Source organism: Mesocricetus auratus, unplaced genomic scaffold, assembly GCF_017639785.1.
Source record: "Mesocricetus auratus isolate SY011 unplaced genomic scaffold, BCM_Maur_2.0 Super-Scaffold_100037, whole genome shotgun sequence".
NCBI lineage: Eukaryota > Metazoa > Chordata > Mammalia > Rodentia > Cricetidae > Mesocricetus > Mesocricetus auratus.
In genome coordinates this window covers 1,402,046-1,419,982 of record NW_024429215.1, presented here as the reverse complement: position 1 = coordinate 1,419,982, position 17,937 = coordinate 1,402,046, and the positions used below count along the sequence as shown (strand labels likewise).

At 46.7% G+C, this 17,937-nt stretch overlaps 1 long non-coding RNA gene across 2 annotated transcripts; it reads right to left on the bottom strand.

Moving 5' to 3' along the window:
* Positions 1 to 241: 241 nt before the first annotated feature.
* On the bottom strand, positions 242 to 17,899 carry LOC121135350. Of its 2 annotated transcripts, none has more exons than XR_005872490.1 (4): positions 17,812 to 17,899; positions 16,695 to 16,836; positions 4,965 to 9,349; positions 242 to 1,644 (listed from the first exon to the last, which is right to left on the bottom strand). It is a non-coding gene; the product is annotated as an uncharacterized LOC121135350 (long non-coding RNA). The 2 variants fall into 2 exon arrangements; XR_005872489.1 differs by lacking the exon at positions 242 to 1,644 and having other exon boundaries at positions 7,975 to 8,202; positions 9,222 to 9,349.
* Between the last annotated feature and the right edge of the window lie 38 nt (positions 17,900 to 17,937).

Genomic DNA, 17,937 nt, shown 5'->3' with positions numbered 1-17,937 from the left:
ATTGAAGACAGATAGTTGTAGTTATAGTTTCCTTTAGTTATGATAAAAGATAAGTTACATATAAGACTTTAGACTCACCAAGATAGGATCGATAATATTTTCTTTAAATCTTACTAAATGTTAATGGACAAAATATTGTAACCATAGTTCTTGCTTGATAACTGTTCTGTCACATATAATTTGACTATGTTAAAGTTAAAACCTTTCTTTTTATTTAGACAGAAAAGAGGAGATGGGGGAGTTATGTGTATATGTAAATAAAGTACTGTTTGCCAGTAGGGAAGCAAGATAGGTGGGACTAGGAGTCTAGGATGATTCTGGGAAATGTAGTGAAGGAAGTGGTCACCATGTGATTCCAAGGAAGAAGGGAAGCAAGTCTGCATTCTCGAAAAGATAAGTCCTTATAAAAATATATATTGGCAATTATGGGTCAATAATTAAGTCAAAGTTAGCCAATGAGAAACAATAGATGGCCAACAGCTTCATAATTAATAGAGTGTCTTGTGTGTTATTTGGAGGTTCAGACAGCTCAGCAGGGCCCAGGCAGCTGGCGGGAAAGACAACACATTACACCAGGTAATGATGATTACAGACTGGCACTGAAATATTTAACATTCTAACAACTCTAATAGCAAGAAATTTGTTTGCCAAGTTAACTGATTTGGGTTAACTTACATAAAAAATAATCTATGACAGGATTGGGCATTTGACATCATGCCATAGCTAAAATACCAAGTTCAGAAACTGAGTCACAACTCAAAGAAACCATGGCAGCAGAACCCCTGCTAAGTTTGCCTAGGGAAAGCTTCATTTGTTAAGCACCAAAGACGGGAAAATGAGCACCAAACTCTTCTTCATATCATGATAAAAATCTCAGGGTGTGTTCATCTTGACATCTCCACACTAGCCAGTGAGCTCCTGAGTGTTGTGGGATATCCAGGAAAGAAGAGTGTTAAGACAGATTTGAGTCAATAGGAAGTCTTCATTGGCCAGCCAGGGACTATACTAGGTGTTCAGGATCCCAGTGTAGACCAAAACTTTCCTCAGGGTGAGCTTTTAAGCACCAAAACCATATTCTGAGTTGTCATACTTCAGCTAACAAGAACAGTTAGCCATAAACAGAACAGCAGAAGCCAAAAAAGCAATGTTAGTACATGTAGATACTTTCCCAGAAGTATGATCTTTAATAGATTAGGTCTTTATTTTTATTTTTGGTAGGTGGTAATGCCTATGTGCTCAATTTTATGACTTGGTTGGTACTTCCATCATGGAATCCATTGTGCAAAAGTCTGGGACCCTGTTCTACTAGAAGACAGGTATCTAGGATTTATGTTCCTAATTATTTGATGTAGAACTTCTCACTGGCATTCACAAAATGATAACTCCCTAAATGGGGCATGATAGTTCAACTTCTCACTGAAAACACTGTTCTGGGATGGAAATAAAGCTTACTGGTTAAGAGTCGATGCCACTCTTTCAGAGGACAGGAATTGAATTCCTAACACCCATCTTGGGTTGCTCACAAAGGCCTCCAACTCCAGCTCCAAATGATCCGACATCTCCAGCCTCCTTGGGTACCTGTACTTTTAGCCACATACATACGCACCAGATACAGGCTCACTTACTTACACATATACACACACACTTGAAAATAAAATGTTTAAAAACCATTTTTGAAAAAGTCAAATACAGTTACAATACAGAGCAATTCAAAAGTACTAATGAGGCAAAGTATATGCATTTAATATGTTTCTAACATAGAAAATGTGAAATTTACCAGAAAGACATCTCCAAATCATACAATAACTAATTACCATAACTGGTCACACCAAAGCATTTAAGTTTACCTTTATTTACATTTGGAACAAGATAATAATTTGTTGTGGAAACAGAGTAAAATGCTATGTCTCAGTTATAACCAAAAGAAAATGTCTCCAGGGCTTGAGGGGATGGGTCAGTGAGTAACATGCATGCCATGCAAGCATGAGGACTGCAGTTCAGATCTCCAGAACCTATGTCAAAAACCCTGGTGTGGTGGTATGCATTTGTAATCCCAGCACTGAGGAACCAGAAACAAGAGCATCACTGGGACTCTCTGGTCAACCAGTCTAGCTTAATTGATGAGATGAAGAACAGTGAGAAACCCAGTCTCAAAAATTAAGGTAGAGAGTAACTGAGGAAAACACCATATATGGCAGTCTCTAAACTACACACACACACACACACACACACACACACACACACACACACACACACACACACACACACACAGATACACACACACATACACACTAACAGTCTACAGACTTTGTAAAATCTCCTTTGGAGGAAAGAACACAAGTGACCCCTGTTTGAATTGTCCCACATGATTAATTCATAAAAATCAGTTATTTTCAGGAAGCCCATGAATGGATTACGTCCCTTAGAAGAGAACACCAGAAATTCCCTCTGTTTACACTTCTGGGGAAGGCTATAGCACAAAGGTATCATGAATGAACCAGAAATCAGGCCTCACCAGATGCCAAATGTGCAGTGTTCTAGCCCTCAACTAAGTATGTAAAATAAATTTTTCCTATTTGTAAAAACAAAAATCAGGGGGCTGGAGAGATGGCTCAGAGGTTAAGTGCACCGGCTGCTCTTCCAGAGGACCTGAGTTCAATTCCCAGCAACCACATGGTGGCTTACAGCCATCTGTAATGAGATTGGTGCTCTCTTCTGGCCTGTGGACATGCATGCAGACAGAACACTGTATGCATAATAAATAAATAAATCTTTTAAAAAATCAGTTATTTTCTTACATTAGAAAGTGATCAAGTGAAAAATGGTGTTATGTGGGAAGTCCTTCTGTGTTTATGTTTGTCTAATTGGCTGAAAATAAAGCACTGTAGGCCATTAGGGCAGCAAGATAGGTAAGACTAGGAGTTGACAAGGATTCTGGGAAATGTAGTCAAGACTGGAGACTCACCATGTGATACTGGGAAGAGAAGATGCATGAGGCTAAGTCCTTGGTAAAGTAAGTCCTTATAGAAATATATATTAGCAATTATGGGTTAATAATTAAGTCAGAGCTATCCATTAAGAAACCATAGGAAATGGCCAACAGCTTCGTAATTAATAGAGTGTCTCATGTGTTATTTGGGAGCAGAGACAGGGGTGGAACCCAGGCAACTGGCAGGAAAGAGTACATGTAATCATAATGAAAAATTGTTTTGTTGATATTTTAATCATATCAAAAGTAATATTAAATCTGGGATAGCTTTGTATAAGGTTGATTCATTATAAGATCATGATTAGTATAAAGCACTAACTTCTATCTTACCTGTGGTGATATTTTGTTAATGATCTAGCAAATTTTGCCTGAAGATCAGAGTGCGAAACTAGCCACACTAGTTAGCCATAGAGGTCAGAGAGTAGTGACACACACCTTTAATCCCACCACTCAGGAGACAGAGGCAGATGGATCTATGTTAGTTCAAGTCCACCCTGGGCTACTGGAAATTGATCCAGACCAAAAGATAAGGTGATCTGGGCCCTTGAAATCACACTCATTTAATCCCAGCACTAAGGAGGTGGACACAGGAGGGCATATGGCTGGGTGCAGAGAGGAATATAAGGTATGAGGAGACAGGAACTTATTGCAGTCTAGGCAGTCAGTCTAAGCATTCAGTCTGAGGATTCATAGAAACATGATCACCCTTTCAGTCAGAGGTAGAGGTAAGGGCTAGTGGCTGACTGTTTTGCTTCTTTGATCTTCAGGCATGCTTTATTTGTTAGATCATAAGCAAAATATCACCACACTTACCATATAGGAATGCTCAGTTATGAATTTTTTAAATTTTTCTGTAATTGTCTCAAGGTTTTTAGGTAGGTGATCACATTATCTTTAGCAGGTAAAGATGTGATATTTTCATTTCTTTAAACAAATGTGTGTGAGTGTGCGTGCATGCGAACACACTCACACGCACACATACTCATGCCATGGTGTGCATCTCAAGCTCAGAAGACAACTTGTTGGATTTGGATCTCTTCTTCCACCACGAGGGTACTGGGACTCAAATTCAGTTCTTCAGGCTTGGTGGTGGCACCTTCACTTGAAGAGCCATTTCTAGGCACTATGATACTTCTAAAATTTTTTGTCTCATGTTTGGACCTTTGGGGTCCTTCCCCCATTCCTGATTTTTTTTTCTGTGTTTGTAATTTTTTTTTTTTTTGGTTTTTTCAAGACACGGTTTCTTTGTATTGTTTTGGAGGCTATTCCGGAACTCGCTCTGTAGACCAGGCTGGCCTCGAACTCACTGCCTGCCTCTGCCTCCGGAGTGCTGGGATTAAAGGCGTGTGCCACCAACGCCCGGCTGTTTTTGTCATTTTTACACTCAATTTCCACGTTATTCTTTATCCTAACCATTATAATTTGCATACCTAATTACAACTTTTAGTTAATTTAATTACCCATCTCTGAGGTAAAAATATCAGGATATACTTTCTCTTAGACACATCTCACATTTAATGCTTTCTTTTATTTATACCTTCTTTATTTTTAAGGCTTCCTAGTCATTTCTTATTGTTTAATGGCTACTCAAATTATTACCAATATTGGAAAAGGATGGAGCAGGTAGAGGGCAGATCACTGGTGGGGGGGAGTGATTAAGGACACCTTGGTGATAAAAGCCACTAAGAATCCCCTATGGTGAACTGGCTGCCCCCCACTGCCTTGGAGACCAAACAAAAGGAAGACAAAGAGCAACCTCTGCATTCCCAATCTCAGATATGCATTAGAAATACAAAAACTCTCTATGACTGCCTGCACGGAATCTGCTAGCAGCAGGTCAGTCAGAGACATGAGCCTTCTAGGTCCTGCACACTTAATTAGAGAAGACAGGAAATTACGGCCAACTGAGGCAGAAGCAGATGGCTCATTGCATTGGTGGAGTGATTGATTGCAGGCTGTGGGTGTGAACACTCACCTGGTGATGCTATGAGAAGTCTAACAGAAGGGCGTGCCTTTAAAGCATCACATGGTATACAGAACCAGGGCCAGAATTCACACTGTCAAGTTCAAAAGGTGGAGGGCTGGCCCTTCTTGCTTACCAAACCTGTTAGATAAAATGACAAGGAAGCGGTGTTGGCTGGTTTTAACTGTCAGTTTGATATAACTTAGAATCACGTGGGGAAGAAAGTGTGTTCCTCAGGAACTGTCTAAGTCAGGTTGTCCCATGGGCATGTTTGTCCTTGTAGCTTTAACTGATGTGGGAAAACCTAGCCTGAAAGAAGGTGGCACTCTTCCTTGGGTTTGGGGTCTGATTTGTACAGAGCAAAGAAAACTAGTTTAGGACTACACACTAACTCATTGATTCTCTCTCTGAATGTAATGTGCCCATGAGCTTGAAGTTTCCCCTTCGATTTTCCCGAAATAAAGGGCAGTACCCAGGAACTGGCCGTTAAAGTAAACCTTTTCTTTCTTAAATTGCTTTTGGTCAGAGCATCCTGTTTATTATTGTTGTTTTTCAGTAGACAGGGTTTTTCCCCCTACCTGGAACTTGCAGGGCAGGTTAGGCTAGTTGGCTGTCAAGCCCCAGGGATTCACTAGTCTCTGGGGCCTAGCACTAGTGGTCCTGCCCCCTCCACGCCACCCCCCTCGACACACTTGTTTTTACTTTCTTGGGTTTTGTTTTTGTTTTTGTTTGTTTTTTTAATGTATTAACATTGGTTCTGGCTATCAAACTCAGATACTCTTGTGTCTGCCACAATAACTATATAAAATTATAAAATGAGCCATTTCCCCTTCTTTGGTGGTTTGAATGAGGAGCACTCTTCACAGGCTCGGGCATTTGAACACTCACCCTCCAATTTGATGTACTGTTTGAGGCAAGGTAAGAAGTCCTGCCTTGCTGGAGTGAATGTGTCACTGAGGGTGAGCTTGGAAGCTGTACTTCCTCTTTGCTCTCTCTGATTCTTGGCTTGTGTTTGAGGATTTGATCTCTCAGCTTCCTGAATGCCCCCTGATTTATCTTCTGAGTATGATGAACTTGTCATCCTCTGGATCCATAAGACAAACAAAACTCTTCTTTTTTTCACCTTAAGTTGCCATAGTCATGGTGTTTTCTCATAGCAACAGAAAAGTAACTAGTACACGTTTCCTATTCTTTTCTTTTCTTCTTGAAAGAACTTCTAAGGATCACAACTTGAACACATTATAAGTCTCTCACCTTCCTATTCTGAAAATGCTTGATAATATGATTCAGTCCATTTGATGCTTTTTGTTCAAGCTTTTATCTTTGGTAGACATGAATCTATGAAAAACTTGTCATGTGATCTTTCTAATAAGATCAATTGCTTTGAAGTTTAATTAGTGAGAAACAGTATGGGTTGGGGGCAATGTACTTTCGGTGCCTTCCTTTCCTCTCTCTTGGTCACTTGGTCTGGACAAAAAAAAAAAGTTTTCCACAGAGATTTTTATACGTGATTTTACTTCTACTTCAAGAAAGCTGTCAATCTTTGTTCAAAACTCACCCTCACAGATGTGAAGGCTTTTCAGATAAAAGATGCATGACCTAAATGGAATTAAATAACTAAATACTGTTATTAAAGATTACTTTCTTTAATGATATAAAAGAGCCAAAACAATAAAACCATAAAAAAATTCTATAAAGAAGTCTGCCTATCATAAAACCCATCTATTTCCACCTTTGCAGATTTTTTTTCCTCTTTTTTTTTCTACCCCTTCTTGGTCCCAAGAGTACCAAACATTCCCATTAAAGTTACCTGTTCTGACATATGTTTGTCATGCTAAGACTTAGGAGGTGGAGGCAGGAAGAAAAAATTCAAGGTCAGTTTCAGCTACATAGTGAATCCAGCCTGCACTGTGTAAGACCCTGACTCACAAACAAGCAAAATAACTGCCATGGAATAATCCTATTGTAAACTGTAAACTGGTTTAATACAATTCTGATTGCAAGTAACCAGGCAGGAAGTATAACATGGTGACCAAACTGAAGATAATGGGAAGGAGAATGGCAAAGTCTAGAGAAGACAGCTAGACACAGAGGGAGAAGAAGATGAAAGCACCATGTAAAAACAGATATCACCACATAGAGAGTAAATAAGGAATATGGGCTAACTTAAAATGTGAAAGCTGAACAATTGAGTATTTATAATAACACTATGTCTATGTGTGGCAATTTGGAAGCAGCTGCTGGGTAGGGCAGTTGGGAGAAAAATGTCCATTTACAACAGGACATAATCATATATGTCAGTCTAGGAAGGCAAATACCAGGACTGACATCATGGCTCAGTGCTTAAGGGCACTTGCTGCTCTTCCAAAGGACAGATTTGGTTCTCAGCACCCACATGGCAACTCACAACCCTCTTATAATTATATTTCCAAGGAATTAACATCTTCTCCTGGCCTCCATGGTCACTTGCACACATGGTGCACAGACATACTCAAACACACACACACACACACACACACACACACAAATAATCTTTTTAAAAAATGAAATAAAATTGTCTTGAGGAACAAGTGCTGTGGGAGAAGGGTAAGAAAATGGAAGGTAGAGGAAAATGGAAAGGATATGTTAAATACACACACTATACTTGCATAAAAATGAATAAAATGGGGAAGATAAAGATTTGTTCTTCACTATTTTGGGAAATATTATCTCTAGATGCTGGCTTTTAGCATAGGAGTCCTTGCTGCTATAACCCATGGTATAAGGTGACAGGGTAAAAGAAGAGAGAAATTGACTTGATAAGCTGAAGACATCCATGCATCTGGAATTCTCATGACCTAAACAATACCCATCAGACCCCTCTTCCCAGCTATGTCCATCAGGTCCATCCTCCCACCCATGTCTTTGGGCCCCTCTCACAATCTGATACATGAGCCCACCCCTCCCTCAACTTTGTCTATGGGGTCCCTGTCTTAATTAGGGTTTCTATTGCTGTGGAGAGACACCATGACCATTGCAAAACTTATAGAGAAAATATTTTATTGGAGTGGCTCACTTACATCTTCAGAAGTTCATTCCATTATCATCATGGTAGGTAGACATGGTGCTGGCTCCATCTTGATCAGAAAGCAACAGGAAGTAGACTGAATCACTGGGCATGGCTTGCACATATATGAGACTTCAACGCCTGCCTCAACAGTGATACGTTTCCTCCAACAAGACCACACCTACACCAGCAAATTCATACCTGCTAATAGCGTCACTCCCTGTTAGATTATGGGAGCCAATTACATTCAAACTCTCACCACCCCTCTCCCCAGTTGTGTCCATGTGGCTCCCTCTTTTCATCTTTGTCCTTGGGACTACTTCTCCTGACTATATCCATGAAATCATTCCTCCTAACCTTGTTTATGAAGTCTCTCCTCCCAACTCCGTCCACAAGGCTGCTCCAGACAACTCTGAACAACTTTGTCCTTCAGGACCTTCCCCAACTCTTTTATGACCATCCTTCCAACTCTACCATGAGTCCTTCCCTTCAAACTCTGTCTTTATACCCCTCCTGCCAACTCTGTTGCATGGAAGACTGAGTTTCCCTGTTTGGCTTTCATTACGTATATGAAGCTTCCTGCTTCCTGTTGGGTGAAGCTCTTCCAACTCTAGTTCTTAGCACTGCCTGAAAAATGGACCAGTCTTTGTTCAAATAAGAATCATTGTTCTCACTCATTAAAGCCAGTGAGATGACTCAGTGAATATGTAAAGGTGTGTGCCAACAAGCCTGACAACTAGGAATCCATCCCTGGGAATCTCATGATGAAAGAAATAACCAATTTCTAAAAGTTGTCTCATGACCCACATAAATGTGCCCCTGCATGTCTACACACTTGTAAACACACACATTTGTAAAAATAAATACAGTCATTTGATATATCTTAGGTTGCTATTTTGTGCATGCACACATGTGTATGTCAAAATGCTCATGTGGAGGTAAGAGGAAAACTCTCCATTGTCAGTCCTCTGCTTCCACAAAGTGGATCCCAGGAATCAAACCCAGGTCATCAGGCTTGGCAGCAAGCATCGATAATCACTCCTTAAATCATCTCATTGGCCTAAAGTTATTTTCATAACTAGTCAGTGTGCAATGTCTAGACAGTCTTCTTGTCAAGATTCAGTATAACCACTGGGTAGAATTGGCTAAAGTCTTTATTGTGCTTACAGGACAACTTGGGTTTTCCCATTACTAGGTTGTGCTCTCTTTGCTTTGACCCCTACCTGTGAAACTGAGAGCTGTCCACTTAATCCTATGAACTCTGACCTCTGCTTTGGAGTCACTCTCCTGAAGAGCCACTTGCAGCCTCCATGCTTTTCCAAGCTTTACTGATGATTCCAGTCTTTTGCACCTGCAATTATTTAATAAACACACTCTACCTGAATGATAAGATGTTGACAGTGAATAAACACAGATAAGATTTTTCTCTCCAACTTGAAAGCTTCACATGCTTAAATTTGAAAACAGGTATAGGACATGCCATACATATATATTTAAGAATAAGAAAAAAGACAGGGCCAGTGATGTAGCTCAGTTGGTAGCTAGCTTGCCTGTCACATACAGGATCCAGGGTATAATTCCGAGCACTGTGTACAACAGGATAGTAGTCCATATCTGTAATCCCAGCATCTGGGATGTAGAAGCAGGAGGATAAGATATTTAAATTTATTATCATCAGCTACATAGACAGTTCAAGGCCAGCCTGTGCTATGTAAGTCCCTATCTCCAAATAAATAAAAGACCAAACATCTGGCAAAATGTCTCAGAGAGTAAAGGAACTTGTCACGAAGCCTGACCGTCTGAGTTTGATTCTCCAGGATGGTGGAGGGAGAAAGCCAACTGCTTGAAGTTGTGGTCTGACTTCCACATATGTGCTGCGGGTAACGTTTTTTACTGTCCTCCCATAGTAAAACGTCCTTACAAATTAAAAATTAAGAAAAAAGGAAGTCATGCCATTTGCAGGGAAAGTGGACCAATCTGGATGTCATCACATCAAGCAAAGTCTCCAGATCTGCATCTTTCCACTGATTCACAAACATATATTAAAAGTATGTGAGGGGAACACTGAAAGGGGGGTAGTTAGAGGAGGATGAGGGGAAGAGAGGGCAATGTCAGGTGAGACAAATATAGCATGCCTTCCACGTGTGTAGAATCTACACACATGCACACACACAAATATTAAAGCAGTCAGGACTGTTTGCTGACAGGGTCAGAGGGCCAGTTGCGGGGAGGGGAGCCTGAAGGGGATAAAGTCGAGGTGCATGTAAACAGAGTACCTGGTATATGTGTATGCAAATGCCATAGTGAATTCCATTATTTAGTACACTGAAAGGCTAAAGAGACAGGAGGGGCTGCTGGAATGACCCAGCATTTTAGAGCACTAGGTGCTCTTGTGGAATATTTGGATTTAGTTCCTAGCACCCACCTAGTGGTCCCACAATAGTCTCTGTGTCACCTCCTCAGGCACCAGGTATACACGTGGAGCAACAGATATACACGCAGACAAAAGACCCATACGCATAAAATAAATCGTAGAAGAAAACTAACATTTTAAGTGAAAGGTGGCGGGGGAGACAACTGGGGACTGGAGTTTGGATTCCTAGAAACCCACACAAATGCCAAGGGGGCATGGCAGCCTGCCTATCGCTGCAGCCTCAAATGACACAGACAAGGCAAACTCGCTGTTGAGACTGGTTGTGTCTGTGAGCCCTGGCTTTGCCTGAGAGATCCTTCCTCAGTGAATAAGGTAGGTTGATAGAGGACAGTTCCTGCCATCAGCCTCCAGCCCCTGCATGCATCTATATTCATGCAAAATCGTGCGCCACGCATGCGTAAAAATGTAAGAAGGCTAAAACCAAGAAGGAAGGGAACCATGAGGAAGAAACAGGGAGAAAAGGCAGCAAAAGAGGGCAACAAGGTGGTGAATATGAGCAAAACACTCAGACAGAAACATCAGGTAAGGCTCTTAGGTTCTATGTGAATTCTAATTTTCCAAAGCAGAGGACAAACACAGCTGCCCCCATGACTTCCTGATAGGAGTAAAGGCCACATGTCTCAGGAATTATGTTCCCTTATCCCACAGGCTAAAGCAAGTGCCAGACTAATCTCTACAAAACCTGTTTGACATCCATCCATTCCTCCATTTCCTCATTTAACAAACATCTTCCTTACCCCTGCTCTGAGCTAAACCTGCATTTGGGTGATACTGAGGACCAGATAGGCAGTTACCTCAAACGGTGCTCACAGGCAGACCCAGTCCCAACAGAACACAGCTGAATTCAGCATCTCCAGTCACCTATGTATGGCGACTAACAAAAGTACTTTTAAATCACATGTGATTTCCTATGTAGAGTCAAAATGTGCCAGCATCGGTCCCCAGCACTAGCATATTTCCACAGACATAGCACACCTCCAAAAGAGGAACATAGCATTTAGTGACAAAGGGGCCTGGGCTAAAGTCTCTGGCTTACCTTCTGAGTCTGTTCCTTTAAGAACCTCAAGTCCTACCTGGGGTTTTAGCTCATTGACACAATGCTTGTCTCTGCATACATGAGACCCTGATACCCATCTCTACCATGACAGAATCTAGGTTCCTATCTTTCCATGAAGACTACTACCTATGGCTAACAATAAGGTGTGTGTTAAATGATGTACTCTCTAGCAATGGTCCTGAACCTTCCTAATGCTATGACCTTTTAGTACAGTTCCTTATGCTGTAGTGACCCCTAACCATAAAATCACTTCCCTTTCTCCTTCAAACTAAGTTTGCTACTGTTACAAATTGTAATGTAGATATCTTATATGCAGGGTGGTCTTAGGTGATTGCTGCAAAAGGGGCATTTGACCCTCAAGGGGTCTAGACCCACATGTTGAGAAACCCTGCTCTATAGAGAATACTAAACCTGTTTGACATCCATCCATTCCTCCATTTCCTCATTTAACAAACATCTTCCTGAGGCCTGCTCTGAGCCAAACCTGCATTTGGGTGATACTGTGGACCAAGAGGTGACTCAGAGATAGACTGGGACCTCAAACGGTGCTCAGAGTCAGTCAGCTCACAGGAAGTGTTCACATCTTGCAACAAAGAGTGTGTGTAGAATATATTTAATCATTAGTCATATATATTTATGACAAAGTTTAACTAACCGTTTAGGTACAGTAAGAAAGAAAAACCTAGGCAGCTGAAGCAGGAGAACTGTGGTAAGTTGAGGTCAACGTAGACAATGTAGTGAGACTCTATCTTAAAATAAAAATAACAAAAGGGGCTTGAGGTATACAGCTCAATGCTCAAGAACATGTTTTGCTCTTGAAGACAACTGGTGTTCAGTTCCCAGCACCAATCCTGGGTGGTTCACAACTGCCTGTAACTCCAGATCCAGGGTATCTGACGCCCTCTCCCGGTCTCTGTTGGCACCTGCACACACATGCATCTTAGTCAAAGTGGGTTTCAGGCCATAGTGAGATGCTGTCTAAAAACAAAACAAAGCCCAATAGCTTAACTATTAGAAAGAGCTGGGGGCAGCAGAACTCTTACGATTTTTCTGTATTCAATTCCCAGTACTGGAAAAAAAAATAACCCCAGAATATTTGAATAGGCACGTGTGTTTAAAAAGAAAAAAGGCCTGGTCTCTCGTTTGGCCTCATAAATCATAAAATAATATATTACAGAATATATAATTAACTGCATTAATTATCTAATAATTAAAATAAAAGGCTAAATAAACAGTCATTAACAGGAATGGGTATACGGGAACCTCGGGTATGCTGTTAAAACAGGCGAAGATAAAAGCGATCCTATCTGGGGAGAAAAATGATAGTGCACCATAGGCACACAAAATTCCCTTTGTACCCCTCTAATGTCTTTAGATTCTAATAGACGGCTCACAATAGTCTCGTTCATACTCTCTGGCCTCTCCTCTCTCCTGATTCGAATGGCCAGCATCTTCATATCTCTTTGACTCTTCTCCCCGGGTAACCCACCAGCCCTCCAGTCCCCATTAGTTCCTGGCACCCAGCCCCAACACTTCCTCTTTGGTCCTAGTCCCTACCCGGGAGAGAGGAGGTGTCCTTTTACGAGTCCACCATCTCTTTCGAGCTCACCCAGATCCCAGAAAGGTGTGACAATCAGCTCTGAACCACCTAGCTCTTGCTCAAAATGCTCCAAGGCTCCTAGTTAGCCTCAGGCAACTTGGTTCTGAGCTTGGCCTTGCACACATTCAGAATTGCCGGCCCACTCACCCTAATCCTCCTTCGTGGCTCTTGGCCCCTAATCATACTGGACTGCTTTGTTACCTACTCCGCTATCACCCCGGTTCCTGCCTTTGGGCCTTTGCCTAAACTGTGCCCTTGGCCTGGACCTCCTTAAGGCTGCCCTCAACAATTCAGGTCTAACTTGTGGTTCTCCGAGGTCGCACCAGCAACCACGCCTTCTTGGCGGGTCTTCAGCTGACTGCTGTAGGGTGGGTTTCCATCCGACGCCCCACCCACCTCCTATCTCCTGAGTCTCGGGTCTCGACAACCCCCGGCCCCACCCCACCCCCGTCACACTCCATCACCCTGGAATGGGACACTCTGCGGCTAGGTCTGATTCTTTCATTAGACCGCGAGCTCAGTGTGCAAGGGTAGATATGGGGGTCTAATTCACCTTTGAGCTCCAGTGCTGGGAAGGGGAGAAACACTGCGCAGGAGAAGGGGGGGCGGTGGGCAGGGAGAGCCGAAAGGGGTGGGTGGGAATGCAGCCCCTGGTTGGGGAAGGTGCACAGAGGAGAGAGGAGAGGAAAGAGGGAAACACCCAGCTAGAAAGCCAGAAAAACAGAGAAAATGCAAGACCCGTCGCTAGCAAAAAGCAAAAAAAAAAAAAAAAAAGGTGAAGATACAGAGACAGGGAAGACAGACAGAAGGGAGAGCAGAAAAAAAGAATGATTGCCGGTGGTGGGGGTGGAGGAGAGGGAGGAGGCCGAGAGCCACGAAGGGAGGTGAGACGGAGGGAACCAAGGGGTTGAGAGCTGCAGAGACTGAGCGGGCACTAGCCGAGGAGGAGGAGGGAGGGAGGGAGCCTGCCTCCACTGCCTCCCGGCCTCTCTTTTGTCCCTTCCCTTCTCCCTGCGTCATGCTCCCCTAGCCCGGCCTCCCCTCCCGCTCCCTCCTCCGCCCCGCTCCTCCTCCCTAGGGCTGGATGGAATTTTTTCCCCTGGACCCGGGCCAGCTTCAGGGCAGGGGGGTGGGGAGGTGGGGGGGAAGCCTGGCCGGACTAGGCTGGGCGGTGGGGAGGGGCTGGGCAGGGGCCCCCCGGGGAGGGGGCCGATCCGAGGCCACGCTGCCTGAGGGGTCTAGGGCGGGGGGGGAGCCCGGGCGCGCAGTGCCGGGAGGAGGCACCGGCCTGGAGGCAGCAGGCGACCGGGGGCGGAGGATGGCGGGGCTGGCGGGAGGAAGGGTAGAGGCCGCGGGGCGGCAGAGGGAGAGGATGGAGAACCTGGGGCTGGAGGAGGACACTGGGTCCCCTCGACGCTGGAGCCGCGGAGCGGTGAGTCTGCGGAACCGGAGGGGGGATGGGACCTGGGCCGGACTCCAGGGTCCCCCCAGGGGAGGAGGCAGCCAGCCTGGAGGCCTGGATTTCTGGGTTCTGACTTGGATGGCAGAGGAGTGGTGGTGGTGGTTGTGATTGGGGGTAGGGGTGTGGGGGGGGGGATGAGCTGGTGGGAGTCCGCACTCCTCAGTCTGCGATGGAGGGGCCTGGAGGTCTGGATTCTGGGGTCCCCGGGTTACAGAAGCTGGGCGGGGGACGGGGGTAGAGAATCTCTTGAGATTCTAAAGGACGGTGTAGGAGTCCGGAGCGTAAGGGGCTGGGGACCAGATGCCAGAGACCGCCGGGAAGGTGGGAGAAGACTTGTCTGGCTTTCGAGGTGCCTCCGGCCGCCCAAGGGTTAACGTCTGGCTGGAAGGGAGGGGGAGGGGCAGAGATGGGGCTGCGGGGCTTTGCGGGGTCAAGGGTGAGCGGAGGGAGTGGGAGGGTGCCTGGAGGAGGGGGGAGGTTGTCTGGGCTGCCAGACGGGTCCGGGTCAGCGCCCGGGGCAAGGGATGTCTGGTCGTGGAGAGGCCCAGCGTCCAGGTTTCTCAGGGGACCCAGGATTCCAGGCCTCGGCCCCCCCTCCTCCCTCCAGAGTCCATCTTCCTGCCCCTTTTCCAGAATTCCACAACCCGAAACCCTGGCTGAGGTCTGCCCAGGACCCAGGAATCCGGGCCACCCAGCGGCTTCTCGCCTCTCACCCAGAGTCCACTCTCCCTCCTAGGCCATCCCCATCTCCTCCCCTCCATAACCTAAGAGTCGGGGCCTCAAAGCTTTTTTTTCTCCTTAGCTGCCAGGGCTGGGGGGAGATCGGTGTGGGGAGGGGGGCTCCTTACCCGGAACCACGAGACCTCCGCCCCTTCTTAGCCCCAGCTGGAGTTCAGCCCTCCAGGGGTTAAGGGGGCGGGGCCCGTTGGTTGCCATGGTGCCAGACTGTTTGGGTCTGCTCTCTGACCCTTGGGGGCTCCCTAGGGTCTGCAAAGAGGGGGAGGGGACCCAGGTCCTGGGAGAAAGTCCAGGGCCTGCCGGTTCCCCAAAGCAAGCCTGTGAACCCAAAGGGATATGCACCCACGCCTGGGGCAGTGACCTTGAACCAGTGCAGAACCTTCTCCGAGCCTCAGTTTACCCTCTGAGGAGAAATTTGCCGGGTGCGGGAGAGATGCTCCGGTCTGGACAATCTTTTAAGATTCTCGCTTCCCCGCTTCCCTCACCCCCCCCCCCCTCCTCAGGCCCCAGGCAGCCCCGGGGCATGCTGGGAACCCAGGCCTGGGCTCTGGGCCAGGTTGGTTGGGGGGGGGAGCCTCCTCCCTTCCCCTTCCTCCCCACCTTGGCCTGACTCTCGCCCCGCCTGAGGGTCTGGGAGGTTGGGAAGGAGGGAAAGGAGGCCTTGTGCTGGGGCCAGAGACCCGTCTCAGCCCCCACTCCACCCCGCCTCCCGCTCTGCTTCTCCGCCCCCTTCCCGCCTCTCCTCCCCCCCCCCCCCAGCAGGTCGCTACCCCGGCCCAGGGCCCCTTCTCGGCCCACCCCCACTCCACCCCCAGCTCCAGACCTGGCTCTGAGCAGCTAGGGGGAGGGAGGGAGAGAGGGAAGGAAAAAAAAGAGAGAGAGGATGGGGGAGGGGGAGGAAGGAGAGATCAGGAGACCTGGGAGAGGGAAGGAGAAAAGAGGGAGAGAGAGAGAAGGAGCTGGAAGATGAGAGGAGGGTGGAGGCTAGCCTGAATAAAAAGCGGGGAGGAAAAGAGGAGAGGGAGACAGGCATTCGGAGGAAGAGAGAAACTGAGAGACAAAGCCGGGGAGGGAGGGGGCGAAGGAAGACCGTGAAAAAGAGGGTGAATCTTGAGGGACAGATAGGGAAGACAGGCGGGCGAGGACGAAGAGAGGCGAATGTAGAGAGGGTGGGCCAGAACGGAGACGAGAGAGAGAGAGAGAGAGAGAGAGAGAGAGAGAGAGGATCCGGCATGCAGATATGGCAAGAGAGCCTAGACGGGAAAATACAAGCTGAGAAAGAAAGAGGGAGGAATGGGAAAGGGCGGAGAGAAAGAAACAAGATGGACATGGGACCTGGGAGCCCCGAGGACCAGTTCTGAGCTCAGAGACTCAGGGTGGGTGCAGATCCTAGGGCCCCTCCCACCTGCAGCCGGCTGACTTTGGACAAGTGGTTTCCTCTCTGGGGGCACAGGGGTGCAGGTAGCAGCCTCGTCCCCGAGTTGGGAGGAGTCTAGGAGACAGGGCCCTGGCTGGTGTCGTCACTCCTGGATTTTATAGCCGGCACCCTAAAGGTTGAGAGTGGGGGGAAAGGTAGAAGGGGAGGATTCTTCTGAGAGGCTCATGAGTATTCCTGATACCCAGGAGCCCTTAGCCATGCTCAGACCTGGGGTCTGAAACCTTGAGGGTTTTCAGGAGGGTGGTCAGATTACCAGGACAAATGAAGCCCCCTCCTTTCTGCACTCCAAAAGCCAGATCTCTTCCCCGACTGGGCCTCCTCTAAGGGAAATGCCTGGGGTGGGGATGAGGGGGGAGATTGACCCGTGAGTCTGTGTGAGTCTGAGGTAAGAGCTCTAGGGACTGGACCCCTGGGTCTGAGAGAGAACTGAGTCTCAGGGCTCATGGGTGTGGAGCACTGCATCTGACGGAGGAAGGGTTGGGACCTGAACCCCTGAGTCTGAGGTAGGAGGTCTGAAGCCAGTACCCCTGGGTCTGAGGAGGCCTGGGGTGTGGATTCCTGGCTTTGAAAGAGGGGGGACTGGGGCCTCGATTGTGGGAGAAGGGTTGGGACTGAATTCCTGGGTTCCTTGGGGAGGAGGGGGCCGGGGGCCCGGACTCCTGGGTCCTGGCACCCACCCGTAGAACCGACCTTGCGGGGCCTTCGCCGCACACAAGCTCGTGTCTGTGGGTCCGTGTCGGGGGCTCACCGTCGCGGCTGGGACCTCCCCGGCCCTCCCCACCCTCCCTACTTCTGGTCCCCCATCATTCCATCTGTCAATCTGCGCACCTGCCGCGCCCCCCGGGCTGAGGTAGGAGGTTGTATAGTTGAGGAAGACACCCGAGGAGATCACTATACGGCCTCCTAGCTTTCCCCAGGCTGCGCCCTGCACGGGAAGGGGCCAGCGGGGACTTCAGGTCCACACCACTGCCCCAGAGTTTCTGGGAGGAGCTGGGGTGCCTTCTCTGTGCACACCCTGTGCCCTAGCCATTTTCTTTGCAGTCTGTCTGCCATCAGATTCCCTTGTTTTCTGTCTGTCTCTTACCCCACACTGTCTTTGGGGTTCTCCACACTTCCATTTCTCTAGAGCTGTGAGTCTATCTCTGTGACATTGCGGGTCTCTGGGCCTCTGGATATCCAGGTTTCTCTGTCTTCTTTCCCTGGTTTCTGT